The sequence below is a fragment of the Symphalangus syndactylus genome, chromosome 8, assembly GCF_028878055.3.
Source record: "Symphalangus syndactylus isolate Jambi chromosome 8, NHGRI_mSymSyn1-v2.1_pri, whole genome shotgun sequence".
Classification (NCBI taxonomy): Eukaryota; Metazoa; Chordata; class Mammalia; order Primates; family Hylobatidae; genus Symphalangus; species Symphalangus syndactylus.
In genome coordinates, this window is record NC_072430.2 from 32,651,577 (window position 1) to 32,671,517 (window position 19,941).

Here is a 19,941-nt window from a genome sequence, read left to right on the forward strand (position 1 = left end):
ATACAGGTGTAATAATAATGAGAAATTATAAGTAATTCCAGTAAATATAGTAGTCCCTCCTTATCTGAGATTTCACTACGGTTTCAGTTACCTGTGGTCAACCGTGGGTCCAAACATATTAAACAGAACATCTCATAAATAATTCATCATTTGCAAATTGCTCACCATTCTCAGTAATGTGATAAAACCTCAAGTTTCCCTGCTCTGTCACACCCTGAATTCACTCTCTAGATATACAGTTGCTTAGGGGCTGTCACAGTTATCAGATAAACTGTTCCAGTATGATATTGCAGTGCTTGTGTTCAAGTCATCCTTAATTTACTTAATACAAGCCTGAGATTGTAAGAGTTGGGGTGATAGAATATTGTTGTAACTGTTCTACTTTATTACTAATTACTGTTGTTAATCTTGTACTGTGCCTTATTTATAAATTAAGCTTGACTGTAGGTATGTATGTGTAGAAAAGAGTTCAGTACTATCTGCAGTTTCAGGCATCCACTGCAGATCTTAGAAGACATCCCACCATGGACAAGAGGGGACTATTGTGTATAGCTTTACCAAAACACCTACCCATGGAGTAATTTGTCTCTGAACTTTTGAGTGACATCATCTGGTGTATTGTTACTGAGTAGACTCGAGGGCTGTGGCAGAAGAGTGGAATGAACCTGGAGTCTGTTGTTCTCAAGACCTTCTTAGCCCACTGGCTACAGCAAAGTCATGTCCTATGTGGACTGCATCAGAGGCGAATGCAGTGGAGGTTTCTAAAGACTTATTTTGTGAGTAACTCATGTCTTCTTGGTAAAATACACAGAAAACTTGGATCTAAGCTTAACTTTAAACGTGACTCTTAAATTTTAAACTAGAACAATTTGCTAAAGTATGTACATTCTCCTGTTTCAAGAAGCAAGTGTAGGCATAAAATATTTTTACAGCTTATAGATTCATTATGGATATGAATACAATACAACTATTTTTCCCAAAAATCTGTGTATTATTTTGCTAGGGCTGCCATGACGAAATACCTCAGACTATATGGCTTAAACAACAAAAAATTAATTTCTTGTAGTTCTGGAGGCTAGATGTCTAAGAACAAGATGTCAGAAGGGTTGGTATTTACTGAGTCCTCTCTCCTTGGCTTACCTTTGTCTCCTTTTCTTTGTGAGCATACACCCTGTCCTGTCTGTGTCCTTAAATTTCCTGTTCTTATAAAGACATGGTCAGATTGCATTAGGGCCCACCCTAAAAGCCTCATTTTGATTTAATCATCTCTTTAAAGGCCCTATATCCAAATACAGTCACATTCTGAGGTACTGGGGGTTAGGGCTTCAATATATAAAATTTAGGGATACATAAGTCAGCCTAAAACACTAGAAATTAAAACTCACAAGAAGATGAAACTACAAACTAGTAAAATAAATATTCTCTTTTTTCCAAAGAAAGTTTCACCTCTTGAAGATTATCACTAAAATGAATTTTTAGAATATGTTCAAAATGTAGTTGATGCATTATTTGAACAAAGGACATACAAATGCAGAGATGGGTTGTTTTAGGCATCTGGAAGTTTTGAAGCACATCTGCAAGTTTGATGTCTGAGAAAATGATTATACTAATTCTCATTATTGTTCAGTGTTATTATAGCGATATTGCATGCTTAAGAGCAGTATTTTCCATTTACAAGCACTTTCTCATTCATTGTCTAGCTTTAGTCTTGAAAGAACCATGTGAGTGCTGGTATTCACATATAGGACTCTTGTTTATTTCTGTTGAATGAATCAGAATGTCATAAGAGAAACTGAGTTTAAGGAGATTTCCCGTTAGAAGATGTTCTCTTTTGCTATTCTGGGTTGTATTCTGTTGGTTTTAATCTTTTTATTGTCAGCGAGGAAACTCATTCTATCTGACAATTTTTCAGAAATGATGATATGATTTGGCTGTGTCCCCACCAAAATCTCATCATACATTGTCATTCCCATAATCCCCACCTGTCTTGGGAAGGTCCAGGTGGAGATAATCATGGAGGCAGTTTCTCCCATCCTGTTCTTGTGATAGTGAATTCGTTCTCACGAAAGCTCATGGTTTTATAAGGGGCTTCCCCCTTCACGGGGCTCTCATTCTTCTTTCGCCTGCCACCTTTTGAAGAAAGATGTGTTTGCTTCCCCTTCTGCCATGATTGTAAGTTTCCTGAGGCCTCCCCAGCCCTGTGGAACTATGTCAATTAAACCTCTTTCCTTTACAAATTACCCAATCTTGGATATGTCCTTATAGTAGCATGAGAATGGACTAATAACAATGGATTTAAACTTTTGTCATCCATCAGAAAAATTATATTGATACCTACTATGTTTAACATACTATTCTACATGTTAAAAAAAAGCAATTGTCTGCATTATTGGGCATAAGATTACAATCCTCCTTTATGAAAATATCCATGTATTTACTTTTTGTTGTGTGATTTGGGAAGACCATTCTATATATGATATTAGTCTGTTACCAAGATTTGTAATTCCACTTTCAGCCTAAATCATATTTTTAAAAAGAAATACAGAGAAACACACTATACTAGATCTACCTCACAGGTAAGAGAAAGGGGATTTTTGACTTCTAATTTTCAAGCACATCTGGAAGATAGTATTGAGATTAGATATAAAATTTTATTAAGTTTCTTAAACATATATCTTTATAAAAATGACTAATTTGTTCTTTTAATAAGGAACAACTGGAAAAAAAAGGCTGGTTTGTGTTGCTTTCTCTGTAGTGAGGGACATGCTACTTCTCTACAGTAGAGCTCTTTCAGTTTTATCATGATCAATGTAGCAGGTATTGAAGCTCTATTTGAATATTTGAATGTCTATGTGTATTAGAGTATTGGTATCTGGAATCAATATTACATGAGAATTCCCCAACATAAAGAGGAAGAAATACCCAAAATATCTATTACTAGATTTTCTTTTTTACATGTTCAGTAACATATTTCAGTCTTTCTCATCTGAGACTCTTCCTAATAACTTTTCATGAGCATTTACATAATAAATAAAGTGTATCTTGGAATCAAAATAGATTGAGAGTCTCAGGGGACAGATTACAAGCTTGAGAATTTTTGGCAGGACTGAGATATGGTACAAAATGGACTGGGATAGTGCTAAATTATCATGGTAAATGCCAGCACTGCAAGAAGGATGAGACGTAACCAGGTCAAAAAGACTTTCGTACAAAATACTTTATTTGGGTAGATGTGTGGGGGTGTTGTGAGCTGAAATTCAAGTGGCTCTGGGATAATGTGAAAATTCTTAGAATTTGCTACAATAGAGTTGTTCAAAATTATATATTTTTTTCCTGATGCTATTCTTTATTATATTCTAAGCAATATTTATCTCATTATTAAATGATAAGTGCCAAGTAGAGCAACAAAATATTAGTGTTGTAGCGTCATAACTTGTAGAAAATGTGCTTGTTGATTTTCAAACTGTAAAAAGTAATGCATACTTGCTAAAAATATTCATTATATGATAATGCAGGGAATAAATATAGAAATCTACCTTCACTTCTCCTTAACCTTTCTCATGAGAAGTAACCACTATTAAAAGGTTAAATATCAACATCAATATATGTAAACTGAATAATATCTCATTGCTTATGGCCCTGATTTGACATGACAAGGTTGTAGTCAAAGAAATATCAACTTACCATGAGATAAAAATTAAATTTAACATCTTTGTTCTAGTCTTTCATGATAATAGCAAATGTCATTTAAAAAATAAATCAAGCGAGGCGCAATGGCTCATGCCTGTAATCCCAGCACTTCGGAAGGCGAAGGCAGGCAGATCACCTGAGGTCAGGAGCTTGAGACCAGCCTGACCATCATGGAGGAATCCCATCTTTACTAAAAATACAAAATTAGCTGGGCATAGTGGTGCGTGCCTGTAATCCCAGCTAGTCAGGAGGCTGAGGCAGGAGAATCATTTGAACCCGGGAGGCAGAGGTTACAGTAAGCCGAGATCGCTCCATTGCACTCCAGCCTGGGCAACAAGAGCAAAACTCCATCTCAAAAATAAATAAATAAATAAATAGTCAAAATGTCCTCAATTATCTTTTTTTTTTTAATTTTCTGATCCATGCTCTCTCTCCATGCAGCTGATTCTATGTCTCTCTCATTCAAGTTCGTGTTCCTAATAATCACTGTTTCCCAAATCCAGACCAAGCTGAATTATTCATAGGTCTCATTTCCCCTGACTCAGCTGCATGTTAGTGGATCAGCAGTTTCTCGGTTTTCTTTAACTTTTCTTTTCTTTTCTTTTACTACTATGATTTTGTGCCTCAGAAGAGGGTTAGGACACTGATTAAGCATGCATAAATTTTTGCTTTGTAGAGAGAGAAGTATAAATACTCAAAATTAAATGTATTTCTTTAAGTTTTTCTCATTTTCTGTATGTACATATATAGATGTACATGACTTATTCTTTGCAGTCAGCTCTCCATATTTGTGGATTCTGCATTCAAGAGTTCAACCAACCTCAGATCAAAAATATTTGGGGAAAAAAATAAAGGATGATTGTGTGTGCACCCAAAGTGTACGGACGTTTTTGTTCTTTGTGATTATTCCCTAAACAATATAACTATAATTTACATAATATTTACATTATATTTGATATCACAAGTAATCTAGAGATGATTTAAAGTGAACAAAAGGATGTGTGCACATTATATGCAAACAACACATCATTTTGTATAAGGGACTTGAGCATCCATGGGTTATGGCATCCGTGGAGGAATCCTGGAACCAATACCCCATGGATGCCCAGGGATGACTATACCTCTAATTTACAGGTCTAACTTTGGCATTCACCTTTTATTTACACCTAAAGACATCATGTGGAAATGAAATTCTTGGAATTAGAAATGAGTAGCTAATAATTCAATTTACTTAAGAACAATTGTATTTTTTATATGCTATGATAATTTTTCTGAAAGGAAAAAGGAAAGAACACATTACATTTTCAGTAACCCCTAGGTCAGAAACAAAATATTTGCATAAAGAGACAAGATCTTTAAATGAGAAAAACTTTGAGTACATTGTTCAGCTGATAAAACACATTTTGGATGAATAAACAGAAAACAGAAGCTGGAATTGAGCCAGATGTGGGATGTGTGGGGAACAAAATTCAGTGCAGTTTAGCTAGCAATAGAAGGTTGAGAATAAAACAAGTTCTTTGTAGTGCAAGTGCTGTGTTTTCTGGTTTGTTTAATATTTGAAGTTGACACATCACATATTGTTGAAATGACATGCTGAATGAACTTGAGTGTAGTATAGAAAACACTAACAAAGCTAAGAGCTCTGCCCTCGGTCATGAGTCATTAGCGATTAAAAAAAGTGCATCAGTTTGTCTGGAAGAATTTTCAAACTTGTCTGGATGTGGACATGTGAACATGCTATGTCATCTGAGAAACTTGAAACAGTGTTTTTTAAAGCAATATGCCAAGAATTGAGATAATAAAGACATATACTCATATTTCAACAAAGTGACATCTTAATGAGACTAAAGCAGTATGTTTCAGATTATTGAAAGGTTTGAGGTCTCATCACACTTAGCAGTCATTAGAGCAGTTTAACTTCTACCCTAGAATGAAATCACAGAAAGTCTGAAGCCATGTTAACATGTCTGGTATAAAACTGTGGAAGGAAATAGGGTTGTATGCCTCAGTGCAACATTTCAGGTCATTGGAATGTAATTCAGATAAACTGTAATTTATTTAAGCCTGTGTGGATGAATTTCTAAAAGGAAAGAAGAACGGAAGGAAAGAAGGAAGGAAGGAAAGAAGGAAGGAAGGAAGGAAGGAAAGAAGGAAGAGAGGGAGGGAGGGAAGGGAAGGGAAGGGAAGGGAAGGGAAGGGGAAAGAGAAGGGAGGAAAGGAATGGAGAGAAAATTTCAAGTAAACTTTAACTGAGCTTAATAAAAATGAATTGCTTAGTGTTGTAGTCAGAAACAATGAATGACCTTTACCATAAGGTGACTGAGATCTGACCTAGTGAAAACTAATTGAATGAATTAACATGGAAATTTTATTGTCTATTTGCAGTAAACTAAGAAAATGATTTATTTGTTAGTCCCATATGCAAATATCTTTGCTTTGGAGATCCTTCTGCTTCCGGATCATATTGTCAATTTTTGGTATTCAATTTTTATAAAAACATAAATTATGAATCTTAGATGGGCTCTTCAATATCATCAAGTCTCATTGTTAAAGAAAAAATAGCCACTGAGTCGAGTTCTTGAAGGAAACACTCCAGGAAATGTCTAAGTGGAAGTGGTCTAGAAGCTAACTTGAGGAGGTTTATAAAACTGTTTTTACATAAAGCAAGAGAAAGTAAAAGAAGTTTGTGTTTTTAAAAATAAAATTGATGGTTCTAACCTGATTAACCAGTTGTGGATCCCAGGTTTTTAAGCTACAGTTTAAATTTCTTATCACTTTTTCTGTACACTTGTTCCGTGTTTGGGAAATGTTAAGTATAGATTACGACAGCTTATGGTTAGCATTTGCAGAACTGTTAGCATCATAGGGATTATGACTATCACTAGCAGAATTTTTTAACACAACTTTCTCATGTATGAGCTTGTCCCAATACTTAAAACTACTGCTTGAAGCTGGAATTGTGTAAGAGAAAGTTCTATGTGTTTTTTGTTTTGTTTTGTTTTTATAAGATGTGATTTATCTAACCCTACAAATCTCTGCTCATAAACAATATGGAATATTAGCAGTTTACTAACTCATCAATGATGTTAATTTTTAATGCTAAAAACCTGGCTATCACATTGGAAGGACTGCAAATCACACGTGCTTTGCATTTCCTTCCTAGGGAATTTAATTTTGGGGTCATATCCCCCTGATTTTAATTCAGTCCTGTCTCTGACATTGACAATCTTCGTTAGCTGCTTTCCACCAGGTTTTTATTTTCCAACATCCCCAAATATTAATTTGGGGATGATCTGATTGTGCAGAAGTTGGCACCACCTCTTACTTCTGTTGTGTTGTGAATAATGTCACCTTAGCCAGTCAGTCCCTTCATGCTTCTTGTCACAGTGATAAGGTCAGGTGCAGGTATGAGTTCTCAGCCAGATCAATCAGGTTAAACCTTCTTTCTACATGACAAGAATGAAGAAGCGGTAGCTCCAAGAAACTCTGGCATCTATCATAAATCTGGGCTAGGATCCAGGCTTAGTGATATGGCTCCGATGTGTGAAGGAGCACCAGGGTTCTTGGTCCTCATGTCGAATTAGAAAAAATGATACTGACACACGTGGAGTAGTTTTAAGGAGCAGAGAATTTAATAGGCAAGAAGGAAGGGAAAAGACAGAAGAAAGAAGCTCCCCTGTACAGAGACAGAGCCGGGGGTGGGGGTGGGGGCTCCAAAGCCAAAAGAGGGGGGTCCCCAAGTGCAGTGGACACAAACCAGGTATATATGCAAAGGCTGGAGGAGGCGGTGTCTGATTTGCATGGGGCTCAGGGAATTGGTTTGACCAGGCATGTCATTCACGTGACCCAGAAAAAGCTGGTCCGCCCACCCTAGCCTTTTAATATGCAAATGCAGGGCACCATGATGTTCTACACACCTGGGGATATGTGGAGGCAGCCATGTTGCCAAGGACATGTGGGACAAGGACAAGAAGACCTCTGATATCACCATGTTGGGTGAACCCAGTTTCTAATGGTCTACATTTGCATATCAAAGGTTGCCAGCCTGGCTCTGAGAGCTGGGACTTTACAAGAAACTTTTCCAGAGATGCTTTAAAAAAGAAAACTTCCCAAGGACCCCTTTTCCTCTCTATCTGCTTAAAATAATTTCTTAGTAACTCCTACAACATTAGGACAATGTGACACTGCAGAATGCAATAGAAAGTAAGAGAACTGGATTATCTGATGATATCATTGTTCCAGTACTTTGACTTTCCATTGCCAAGGAATGGTCTGAGTCAGGCTATATTTTCTGTGCTGACAGTTAATGTTCATCTGGAAAAAGCACAATAGTAGTAATTACATTGGTAGTCTGCTTTTCAACTCATGATCTAGGGTTTTTTAGCACATATCGTAAAGGTGTTTTAAACACAAAATGAGGGCAAATGTCTATGGAAACAAAAGGATAAGTGTAAGGACAGTTTACCTCTCTGATAGTCTAAACAGTAAGGAGGTTGATTTGACTGAAGCTAAGAATTTGCATTAAGGGATATTAAGACCCTGTGTTGGATTTAAAAAAAAAATGGCACTTACAGACATGTTGATTTCTTTTTTACTGATCTCAACGGCTTTTCTTTTTTCCCAGGATTGAAACCAAGTTTACCAAACTATATAAAGACAACAAAATGTACATAGTACTGGTGTCTTATTCTTTCAACTTTATGTTTTTGCCTGTTGTATTCCCAGTAGCTAGTTCAGTAACTGACATGTACTATTAAGTTTGACTGAATAATTAAATTTTAACTTAGTGCCACACTACATAGGAAATGAAATAAATATTATTTTTAATAAAATTTATATTATGGTTAATTTTTCATGATGTGATGGCTTCAGATAATTTTTCTTCTTTCCTATTCGAAGCAATGCTTACCTATCATCGTCATGTTCACGTGAGGTGCTTATTGGATGAGGATGTGTACATCAATGACTACATCTTACACATACATACACATACACACAGGCACACATGGATAGATGATAGATAAGATACTGTGATGATAATTTTGCATCAACTTGACTACAAGGTACCTAGACATTTCATTAAAGATTATTCTGGGTGTGTCTGTGAGGGTGTTTTGGATGAGATTAACATCTGAATTAGTAAAGACTGAATGAAGCATATTTTTTACCCCAATGTTGGTGGATCTCATCCAATCTGTTGAAAGCCTGAATAGAAAAAGTATGAGTAAGAGAGAGAAGAGAGAGGGATAGAACTCTGTCTAACCCTATTTGAGCTGGGATATTGGTTTCCTCCTGCCTTTACACTCAGACTCAAGCTGTAATTTACACTATCAGCAATCCTAGTTGTCAGGCCTTCAGACTCAGACTGAAACTGTACCATTGGCTCTCCTGGATTTACACACACACAGACAGACACAAACACACACACACACACACAAGTTAATGGAAACATATAGAAAAGATGCAATAAAGAAAAATGCTGGTACTGAAGAAGCGAGGTGGTGAGAGAGTTAATTTAACAAGGGATACATAGATACATCTCAAGACTGTGAGCACAGATATTTCTACTTTAAAAAAAAACCCATCTACCCTTTTGGCTTTACAATTGACCCTTAAACAATGTGGGGATTAGGGTATCCACCACCTGCACAGTCAAAAATTTGTGTATTACTTTTGGCTCCTCCAAAACTATTAATAGATTACTGCTGACCAGAAACCCTGTTGATAACACAAGCAGTCATTTACCGTGTATTTTGTATGTTCTATATAAATATTTTATACTGTATTTTCAAAATAGACTGGAGAAAATAAAATGTTATTAAGAAAATCAAAAGAAAAAATATATTCACTATTCGTTAAATGGAAGTGGATCATCATAAAGGTCTTCATCCTCATGGTCTTCACATTGACTAGGCTGGGGAGCAGGGGTGTGAGGATGGATTGGCCTTGCTGTCTCAGGGTGACAGAGGTAGAAAGAGGTAGAAGAGTCTGTCTATAAGTGGATCCACACTTATAGTGTGGTATAAAAAAGTTAAAAACCTGTTCTATTTAAGAGTCAACTCTATTCATCAGTATATGTTTTATTAATGTATTCATACATTTACTCATTAATTTATCCAATAGTCACTATTTTTTTTTTTTTTTTTTTTAGACAGAGTTTCACTCTGTCACCCAGGGTGGAGTGCAGTGGTACAATATTGGCTCACCGCAACCTCCACCTCCCGAGTTTAAGCAATTCTCTTGCCTCAGCCTCCTGAGTAGCTGAGATTACAGGCACCCACCACCACGCCCAGCTAATTTTTGTATTTTTAGTAGAGACAAGGTTTCACCATGTTGGCCAGGCTGGTTTTGAGCTCCTGACCTCAGGTGATCTGCCTGCCTCAGTCTCCCAAAGTGCTGGGATTACTGGCATGAGGCACCGCGCCTGGCCTGTCCCTCATTTTTGAGTTTCTAATGCTTACCAAGTTAAAGGCACTCAATTAATAAGAGGCCCTCTGAAGTCGTTACCTATAAAGAGAACAGAAGAGAACCAAAGAGAACAGAAATCCAAACAATGAAATGCATCATGCTAGGGGTAGGCTAGGGGTAGATAGGGGAGAAGAGAAGGAGTGGCTGAATCAGACTGATGAACCGGCTACATTAGGAAGAGATGAGAAGAGTACTTTAAGAACACTAATGAATTTTCTGTATTGTATATATTATTTTCTATGGTCTTTCCAATGATATATGGGGAAAGATGAAGTATGTAGCATCTCCTTTGAAATTATAGTGATTTTGTTTCTATTTCTAACTTTCAAGTTACTCTCAATCCTGAGTTTGCTGTGCCTATTCTGTAATAACTAGGCAAGTGTGAAGAGAGTAACACTACATGAAAAAATTGTTTTATTTCTGCAATTCAGAAGACACTAACACATTCCTTGAAATCTACACTGCCTAATGATCTTTGCACCCAGGCTATTGAATCCTACCTCTTTGGGGTGGAAACGTCTGCACAATTTACTGAGGCTTTCGGCAGAGTTATGTTGGTCTAGCAGTTAAATAGTTATGTTAGGAATAAAAAGGTATTTAATGGTTTATTGGAAAGTCAATGGCATAATGTGTGAAGTACCTCTTTAACAGTATACTAAAAGTGTCAGAATCCTGTGCAATTTTCCACACACAAAAATGGCATAATGTTCTACAGGTGTCACACATTTATTCCCACTTGCTCTGCTCATTAGTAAAATATTTTAATGTATATTGTCCTATAAATTAATCAGACATGTCCTAATGAATTTCCAAGCTAAGTAAGCAACTGGGTAGATTCTGAAAAATATGTTAAACACTAAGAGCTTAGTAAAATTTATCTGAAGTGCTAACATTTCTTGTGGTTATTTCTACAACACAAATTCACTGTGTTGATTGTTGTACTGTACATTGTTGAACATAAGTTATTTGAGCAAGGTCCAGATATCCCTGATAGCTAAATTCTCATTGCCTTATGCCCACTATCAAAGTAATAAAGATTGCCTACGGACAACCTATGACCCCTTTAAAAAATAAGATTACTATTTTTTAAATGGTAATTGACTTTTTTTGTGGACATGTATTTTTTTCTGAATACAGGCTTCTGTGTTGGTGGATATATTCTGCACAGTGTCCCAAATACACACTGGCCCATAAGACTTCATAACAAGATACTCTGACTTACAAAATCATCCATAATGTTTTAAAATATTTGTATTTTTTAATGAAATGACCATATAATTGTAAAACAAGTACATATTATTTACATTTCTCATGTTTTAAAAAGGACATATTTTGCATCAAGTTAATATCCTGTCGATGAAAAGAGTCAAGCTCTGTAAAATATTTGACAAAATTTATTCTGAGCCAAATATGAGTGACCATGGCCTGTGACACAGCCCTCAGGAGGTCCTGGGAACATGTGCCCAAGGTTGTTGAGGTTCAGCTTGGTTTCATACATTTTAGGGAGGCATAAGACATCAATCAAATACATTTAAGAAATACATTGGTTTGGTCCAGAAAGGCAGAAAGGTTGAGTTTGTTTAAAGACTTGGGATAGCTAGAAAGAAAATGTTCAGGTTAAGATAAAAAGACTGTGAAGACCAAGGTTCTTTTGAAGTCTTATAGTGGCTGCCCTTAGGGATGATAGATGACAAATGTTTCCTATTCAGATCTTTAAAAGGTTCTAGGCTCTTAACTAATCTCTTCAGGAATGAGACGGCCTAGAAGAAAAAGATCTAGCTATGTTAACAGAGATTCTTTACAGATGCAATTTTCCCCCCACAAAGGACAGCTTTGCAGGGCCATTTCAAAATATGGCAAAGAAACATGTTTTGGGGTAAAATGTTTTGACTTTCTTCTTTGTCACATAATGTTATGCCACAGTTAGATTGGAAAGTAAGTCACGATATAGGGTTAAATATAACTATCTGATGAGTATTTATGGTTTGTAGGGCCTGACTCCCTAGACCTATCAGATAGGAATTTGGGCAAGATAAAAAAATCAGAGCTTAGTCTTCAATGCATATATTTTAAGAGTTTGTCTTACTTTGAGGTTGCTATAACGAAATATCGTACACTTGGTGGCTTAGAAACAGAAATTTACTTCTCATAGTTTTGGAGGTTGGAAGTACAAGATGAGAGTGCCAGCATGGGTAGTGTCAGGTGAGGACTGTCTTCCAGTTTGTAGACTGCCATCTTCTCATTTTATCCTCACATGGTGGGGAGTAGAGCAGAAAGAAGAAGCAAGCATTCTAGTTATGCTTGTAAGAGCACTAATCAAATTCCTGAGGGCTCCACCGTCATGACCTCATCAGATACTAATCACCTCCCAAAGGCCCCACCTCCAATTATCATCACATTGGTGGCAGGATTTCAACACATTATATGTGTATAATTATGTGGAACACAAAGATTCATCCCATAAAATAGTTAATATGGATAAATAGACATATTAATATACATATGGTATGTAGGTATATATATGTGTGTGTGTGTAGCCATATATGTCTCTAAACTTATATTTTTATTTTGTACCCAGAGCTACATTATTACGTCTTTACATATCAATGTAAGGGTATATACATCTTGTCAATCACATACCAAGTCATCTATGTAATCCTTTGTATAGCTATATTAAGTGGGATATATGTGTATGTGTGTGTCTGTGTAATTATATATACTGCATAATTTCTTCTGAGCCCACAGAATAGAAAATAAGAGACTCAAATTTATGCATGCATATGTAATATGCATGTGGTCTGTTCTTTAAGCCTAGTGGAACATAGGTTTTTTTAAATGTTTGTTATAAGACTAATAAAGACATATTATTTATTACATCTACCAGTTAGCAAATTGTTAGGTATGCCATTAGTGACCTAACATTTATCTCAACTCCATGATAAATTTATTTGGAACAGTGAACAATAGTAGTTTTAAGAGGTCGTCCTGCTCTGAGGTTTCACAGGTATTCCTCTGTTTTTAAGGGCACACAGTCATTCAGTAATAATTACTATTCTAACAAGGCCAAATTTAACTTTTGTATTTCTGATCATGTTACAAATTTAACATACTAATTTTTTTAAAAACTGTTAAATAAGTCCAACAACTTAGATGAGGTTCAAGTGTTTTCTTCTCTCTGTATTGCATACTTTTAATTACATTCCAAAGAATTTTAAGAAGTTAAGATGCTAGAGTAATTCTGCCTATGTTTACTGATACCATCTTGGAAATCAGAAACCCCTAAATATTTTCATACTCTTTGGGTTGAGATGAACAATCTCTTCATTTTATTTCTATTGATATGCTAATATTTGGAATATGAAAGTATTCAGATTTCAATTTTAGAAAGGACTTTTAAAATTACTCATTATTTAATCTCCTTAATCAGCCTTTCTTTATCTTCATTAGCCATTTCAAGATTTTATTGAGAGTTGTGAAAATTCCCTACTACTTCTATCACACATAAGCTGATTCCTATTATGCCTCAATTTCTGTCTGTAAATTTCTAAGACTAACATGTATCCCTTCTGTCTTTATTAAATATTTGTAAATCTTGCTTCCTCTTGTATCTCCAGGCATTTCAAGGTAAGGCTGGTAGACTGCTTCCCATTTTCCTGAGAAATTTGAAGCAATCAGAGGAGATATCCACAAGCCCTATCTCCTACCCATTTTCCTGTCATTGTGCTGATGTGTTCTCATTGCCCACAATGAATTGCCTCTCTTCCTGGCTAAGACCATGCCACCTCATGAGCACAGGGTCCCATTTATTCTTGCTTACTCAAGGAAACTGTTTCAGCAATAATCTTTCTATTGTTTTAAGAAAGGGTGTTCCATTCAATATCACATCTTTTTCAGTAGGATAGAAAAATGTTTTTTCACCAATATTAAAAGAAAATCAAAACATCACCAAACTAAATAAAGCAAAACAAAACTCTTGGGATTCCATTGATCTTCTAGGTTATGTGTGATTTTTTTGCCCTCCTTTGCCTCACATTGTTTATTCTCATTTTCTCTAATTTCTTCCCACCTACCTTGTTGAACCTAAACCAGTTCATATGTTTTTCTCTCTACCACTCTACTCCACTCCATTCCATTTTTCCTTGTGTAGGTCACCAATAACTTCCACATAGCTAAGTTCAATAGTTAATTTTTAGTCCTTATACTAGGTTGAATATAGCTTCCCAAAATTGATATTTACCCAGAACTTCAAAATGTGACCTTTTTGAAAGGAAAGTCTTTAAAGATATAATAATTAAGATTAGCTCATACTGGATTAGAGTGGGCCCTAATTCAGTGCCCACTGTTCTTATAAAAACAGAAAACAGAGACACACAGAAAATGCACAGAAGAAAAAGCTATGTGATAATAAAGGCAGAAGATTGGAGTTATGATGCCACAAGCCACAAAATGCCAAGGGATGTCAGCAACCACCAAAAGCTGGAAGAAGCAAGGAAGGAATCTCCCTTAGAGTCTTGAGAGGGAGGAGGGCCCTGCTGACATCCTGATTTCAGACCTCTAGACTCCAGAACTGTAAGACAGTAACCATATCAACCCTGAGAAGCTGAAATACTCCTTATTTTACTTGAACCGTCAGTAGAATTTAATTCAGTTGCTCACAATTTTCTACAGAAAACATTGAATTTACTTGGCTGCCAAGACAACACACTCATCTGTTTTTTCTTCTTCTTCTCTGAATGCTTCTTATTGGTCTCTTTTTTTCTCCCTGATCTCCTAACACCAGAGTGCCCTAGAGCTTAAACCTCTTCCTTTTATTTTTTTTTAAATCAACAGCACATTTTCTTTCTAATCTCATCTAGTCTCATGACCTTAAATATCATATATGCTGATGATTCCTAAATTTATATTTGTAGTCCAGACCTCCCACCTGAACTCTATTTGTAGCTTCCTTCTCAACATATTCCTATTCATGTTTAATAAGCATCTCAAATATAACATGTCCAAAACTGATAAATCAATGTGTATGACTCTGCTATTTTAACAGGGAGCATTTATGTTGTTTCCTTAACTAATAAAGATTAATAACCAAACAATAGCTTGGGTTAAATATCTTGATATTTTTTCTTCCTCAATGAAGTTTTGATTTTTGAAACATGAATCATGGACCATAAATATTATAGTGTCTCTTTTCCCTTAATAAGTTACTTTGTCACTTGACTCAATAAAATAATAATATAGTCTTCCAGGAAATATTTAACAAAGTATGTGGTCTTCTTACTTTAGTACAGGGAATTTAAAATATAATTTATATGCTATTCTAATTAATTTATTTCTTTTATTGTGTATGTATTATATCTGATTTACACATACCTTTGTACTTTTTTGTACTTTGAACATAAAGCTAGCTTCAAGGCATATCAAAAACTATACAATATTGAAATAGTTTGGATGTCTTCTCTGAATCTCATGTGGAGATATAATCCCCATTGTTGGAGATGGGGCCTGGTGAAAGGTGTTTGGTTCATCAGGAAAGATCCCTTCTGGTTTGGAAATGTCTTCATGATAGTGAATGAGTTTTCATGAGATATGGTTGTTTACAAATACGTGGCACCTCTCTCCCACTCTCTCTTCCTCCCACTCTTACCATGTAACATGCTTGTTCCTACTTCACCTTCCACCATGACTGAAAGATCAGCTACAGGCATGTGCCACCACGACCGGCTAAATTTTGTATTTTTAGTAGAGATAGGGTTTTGCCATGTTGACCAGGCTGGTCTCGAACTCCTGACCTCAAATGATCCTCCCACCTTGGCCTCCCAAAGTGCTGAGATTAGAGGCATGAGCAACCATGCCCAGATGATGTGCCAAATTTTATAGCCAGGTTTGAGGAGGCGGTGTCTGATTTACATAGAGCTCACAGATTGATTCAAGCAGGTATGATGTTTACATAATTCGAGGGAAGGCTGGTTACCCCACCCTAATCTTATTATGCAAATAGACTTTGCAGTTGATTGAGGCCATCTTGTCTGCTCCTTAAAGTACACGTGGCTGACAAAGAGAAGGGAAGAGGGAGCTGGCATCTTTTTTTTTTTTTTTTTTTTTTTTTTTGAGATAGAATTTCACTGTCACCCAAGCTGGAGTTCAATGGCAAGATCTCGGCTCACTGCAACCTCCGGCCTCCTGGGTTCAAGCAAGTCTCCTGTCTTAGCCTTCTGAGTAGCTGGGATTACAGCAGGCTCACACCACCATGCCTAGCTAATTTTTGTATTTTTAATAGAGACAGGGTTTTGCCATGTTTGCCAGGCTGGTCTTGAACTCCTAACCTCAAGTCATCAGCCTGCCTCAGCTTCCCAAAGTGCTGGGATTACAGGCGTGAGCCACCACACCAAGACAGAGCTGCCATCTTGAACATTTCTTTTCCCTATTTCCTCCCAGCATTCATTGGTGCAAGCTCCCAGCTTGCTTGTCAATGTCTACAGCTCAACTTTCCAGGCTGCTCTTTGTTAGAAAATGATTTAGGGCTGCTTTCATTAAAGAGAAAAGCCTTACCAAAGGCTACTGTACCTTCACTATCTGCCTAAATAATTTCTTCTTAACTCCTGTAATCCAGGTATTGACTACACACAGAACCTTATAAATCCCAAACATCCTACCTCCTCATCCATATGTGGATGTTCTACTTTTGAAAATATAAAACAAATATAGTTGTTTTTCATTAAAATATCTGTATGTAGCACCATCTTGGAATCTCTTTCTCTCTCTTTTATCTATTGATCTACCTATGGTCTTTACAGATTCCTTATGTCTTATATCTTGGTTTGTTCTCAGTGGAAATATTTTAAATTGATTATTTAGGAAATTGTACAATGTTAAGATTTTGTAAACTCTAAAAGATAAGAAAGGTATTTAGCTAAAATTTAGAATCAGTAATAAGGTGGAAACAAAGGAAGAAAATGGGAAGCATATATTTCTTGAAAGGTAAAACATCACTGGGTGACTTTATTATCTGTACCTATTACCTCAATTTAGGATCCCACTTTAACAAGTATTTGCAACAATCTTCTGCTGCGTCAAGTGCTGTAATGAGAATTTTCCATATATTATAACACTGGATCCTCAAAATTATACTGTCAATTAGGTATATTACAGCTATATTGGAAAGTTAAAATTGTGGTTTATTGAGGAAAATTGACCAAAATTATTTCAACTAGGACTGAAGCTCCTGGAATTAAGATAAGGTAGTTGGAAATACAATAGATAGGCATTTGCTTTTTCAACTATACTTCTGCAGGATATCTCTCAAAAACTTCTACTTCTCTGGATTTCCACTGCCTTCACTTGATTCAGGTTTTCAAATATCTATATTGATTCTATCCTAGTCCCCTACCATCATTATCTTGCCACAGTGGTTGATTCTGTGATTAGGTTAATGTTTCAGAATACTGTTCTGTCTTTTCAAAGATCAAATTTATACAAACATTTAAGGACCTACTATCTTCATAACATTAGAATAAATAGTATGACAAATGAAAGCACTAAGAAGATGTCCCTTCCTTTAAAGGGTCTATAGTTTATTTGGACAGGTGTTGAGATGTATCAACACAAAGTTAAAACAATACAGAGTAGTCTATTAGTGCCCATATATGGGTATGAGAATTATATTACAGAGAACTAATTTTGAGAGCTTGAAATGCTGGGAAAGGCTGTAACTTGGAATGGTTGAAAAGACTATAATGAAAATAATGTAGCCTAAAAGAGGATCTGAAATATTTAGATAGTTTATTGGGGAGAATGAAAGATGTTTGGAGGGTAACAAAATACACAGGTGAGAATAAACATGGAGTTTTGCCACTATAATAGGCTCCCCCTAGGGTCAGTGAACCAGGAGTTCTCCATGATGCTGCTCTGGGACCTATAGTTGCATGGATAATTTTGAACTAAATTGAGAGTTTTGATGTTTGACTTCAGAACTTAACACTTTGTGAAAGTCATAGAGAGCCATTGAAAATCTGTGGGTGAGAACTCATTATAAAAATTCAAGATTTTGAAAAACTAAATCTGATAAATTATTTTGGATGAGACCAAATATGAGAAGGGTTAAGAAGTTTGGACGAAGAAATGGAGGCTGACATCTAAAGGAATAAAATTAAATAGGAACATTTAAAAAACCATATTCTCCTAGATGTGAGTTAGAGTTATACTTAGTAGTTCTTGGAAGCTCAAGAATGTCTTGTCCTCTTTTCTTGGTTCAATATTTAATAAATACCTGTCATGGAACTGTGTTGGGATGAGAGGAAAACAAAGAAGAGATAGGGTGATCCCAGCATTTTAATCTCAAACTACTGCCCTAGATATCTGGATAGAAGCAAATACTGAGAGCAGTTTAATTTGGGATAACTGCTTTTATTACAGACATCTACATGAAATCAACACCTTGTGAAAATGTGTTTTTCTACTCTCGATTTGCACTTGATCCTTTTTGCACATCTTACACTTTTTTCTGATAAGATTATAAATATGAATCAAGCTCTTTTGGTTACTCATGCTGATTAGATCAAGTAAATTAAATAGTAAGGATAGATGAACATGTATAACCAAAAATATTTAAAATACTAAAAAGAAACCTTAATATAAAATTACTTTCCGGATGTAAGTTTATCTAAATGCTCTGTTATTCTCATGTTGTATTATTAACCAAGGAAATAATCATTAATTCAATCACCAACATGGCTTTAGATGGGGGCACAGCAGTAAATAAAACAAAGTTCCAGTTTACCTGAACATTTATGTAAATATTTACATATAGGATTTAGAGATTGTATTAATTCTCATACAAAAATTTTACACAAACATCAGAACATTATATACGAGAAGCATCTTCCTTTCATGGTGAGAAAGATTTGGGCTTTTTGTCTGAGTAGAATAGATCACAGCCACTATGCTTCCATTTTAGTTTGAAAATTTTTCCAGCTCATTACAGCTTACGAGGATATTCATCCCAGATCACCCTTTATTTTTTCCTCATCCCATTTCTCTGTGTTCGGGTAGCCCTATAATGACATAGAAAAACAATAGGTGATATTTCTAGTTCTCAGTATTCCACTCACCTGTTTTGTAATTTTAAGCAAGTCACATAACTTATAAGCTTTCATTATCTAATTTGTGGGAAAAAATTAAGACTCTAATGAGGAAACATTTAATTGAGACACTGGGGATATGTAAAAGCACCAGGCATAGTGTCAGGAGCCTCAATTTTGCTTGAATATTTTTTTAAAAATTATGTTTAATAATGACTAAGAAAAAGAAACTTTGTATGTGAAAACGAAACAAAAAAAACTAACATTTGATGGAATCGTTTTAATGCAGAATTAAACTTTAAAGAAGCTGAAATAAAAGAATTTGAAAACATTTCATTTTGGAGCTAACATTTCTAGGAGTGACAGAGCCCCTCACACTCATGTGTTTGATGAGAAATAAATTTACCCTCCCCTGTTTCTGTCAGTGCTCAGGTAGAAGAAACCTCTCAGAGGCTGAGAGGCACCAACAGATCAACTAGCATAGTGCTGTGGTCACAATGGGTGCTCAATTACAGTTATTATAAATACCATCAATGTTCATACTACAAAAGGAGTGTAGTATATTTCTTTAATTGAAGAAAGTATATTTACCATATGTTTCCAATAGTGTAAAACACACCAGCTGGCACATCTTGGACATTCAGCATATGTTTTTGTGATTGATTTCTACTCTATACATCCAAGAAATTCTTATGAATCTTCTCGAATG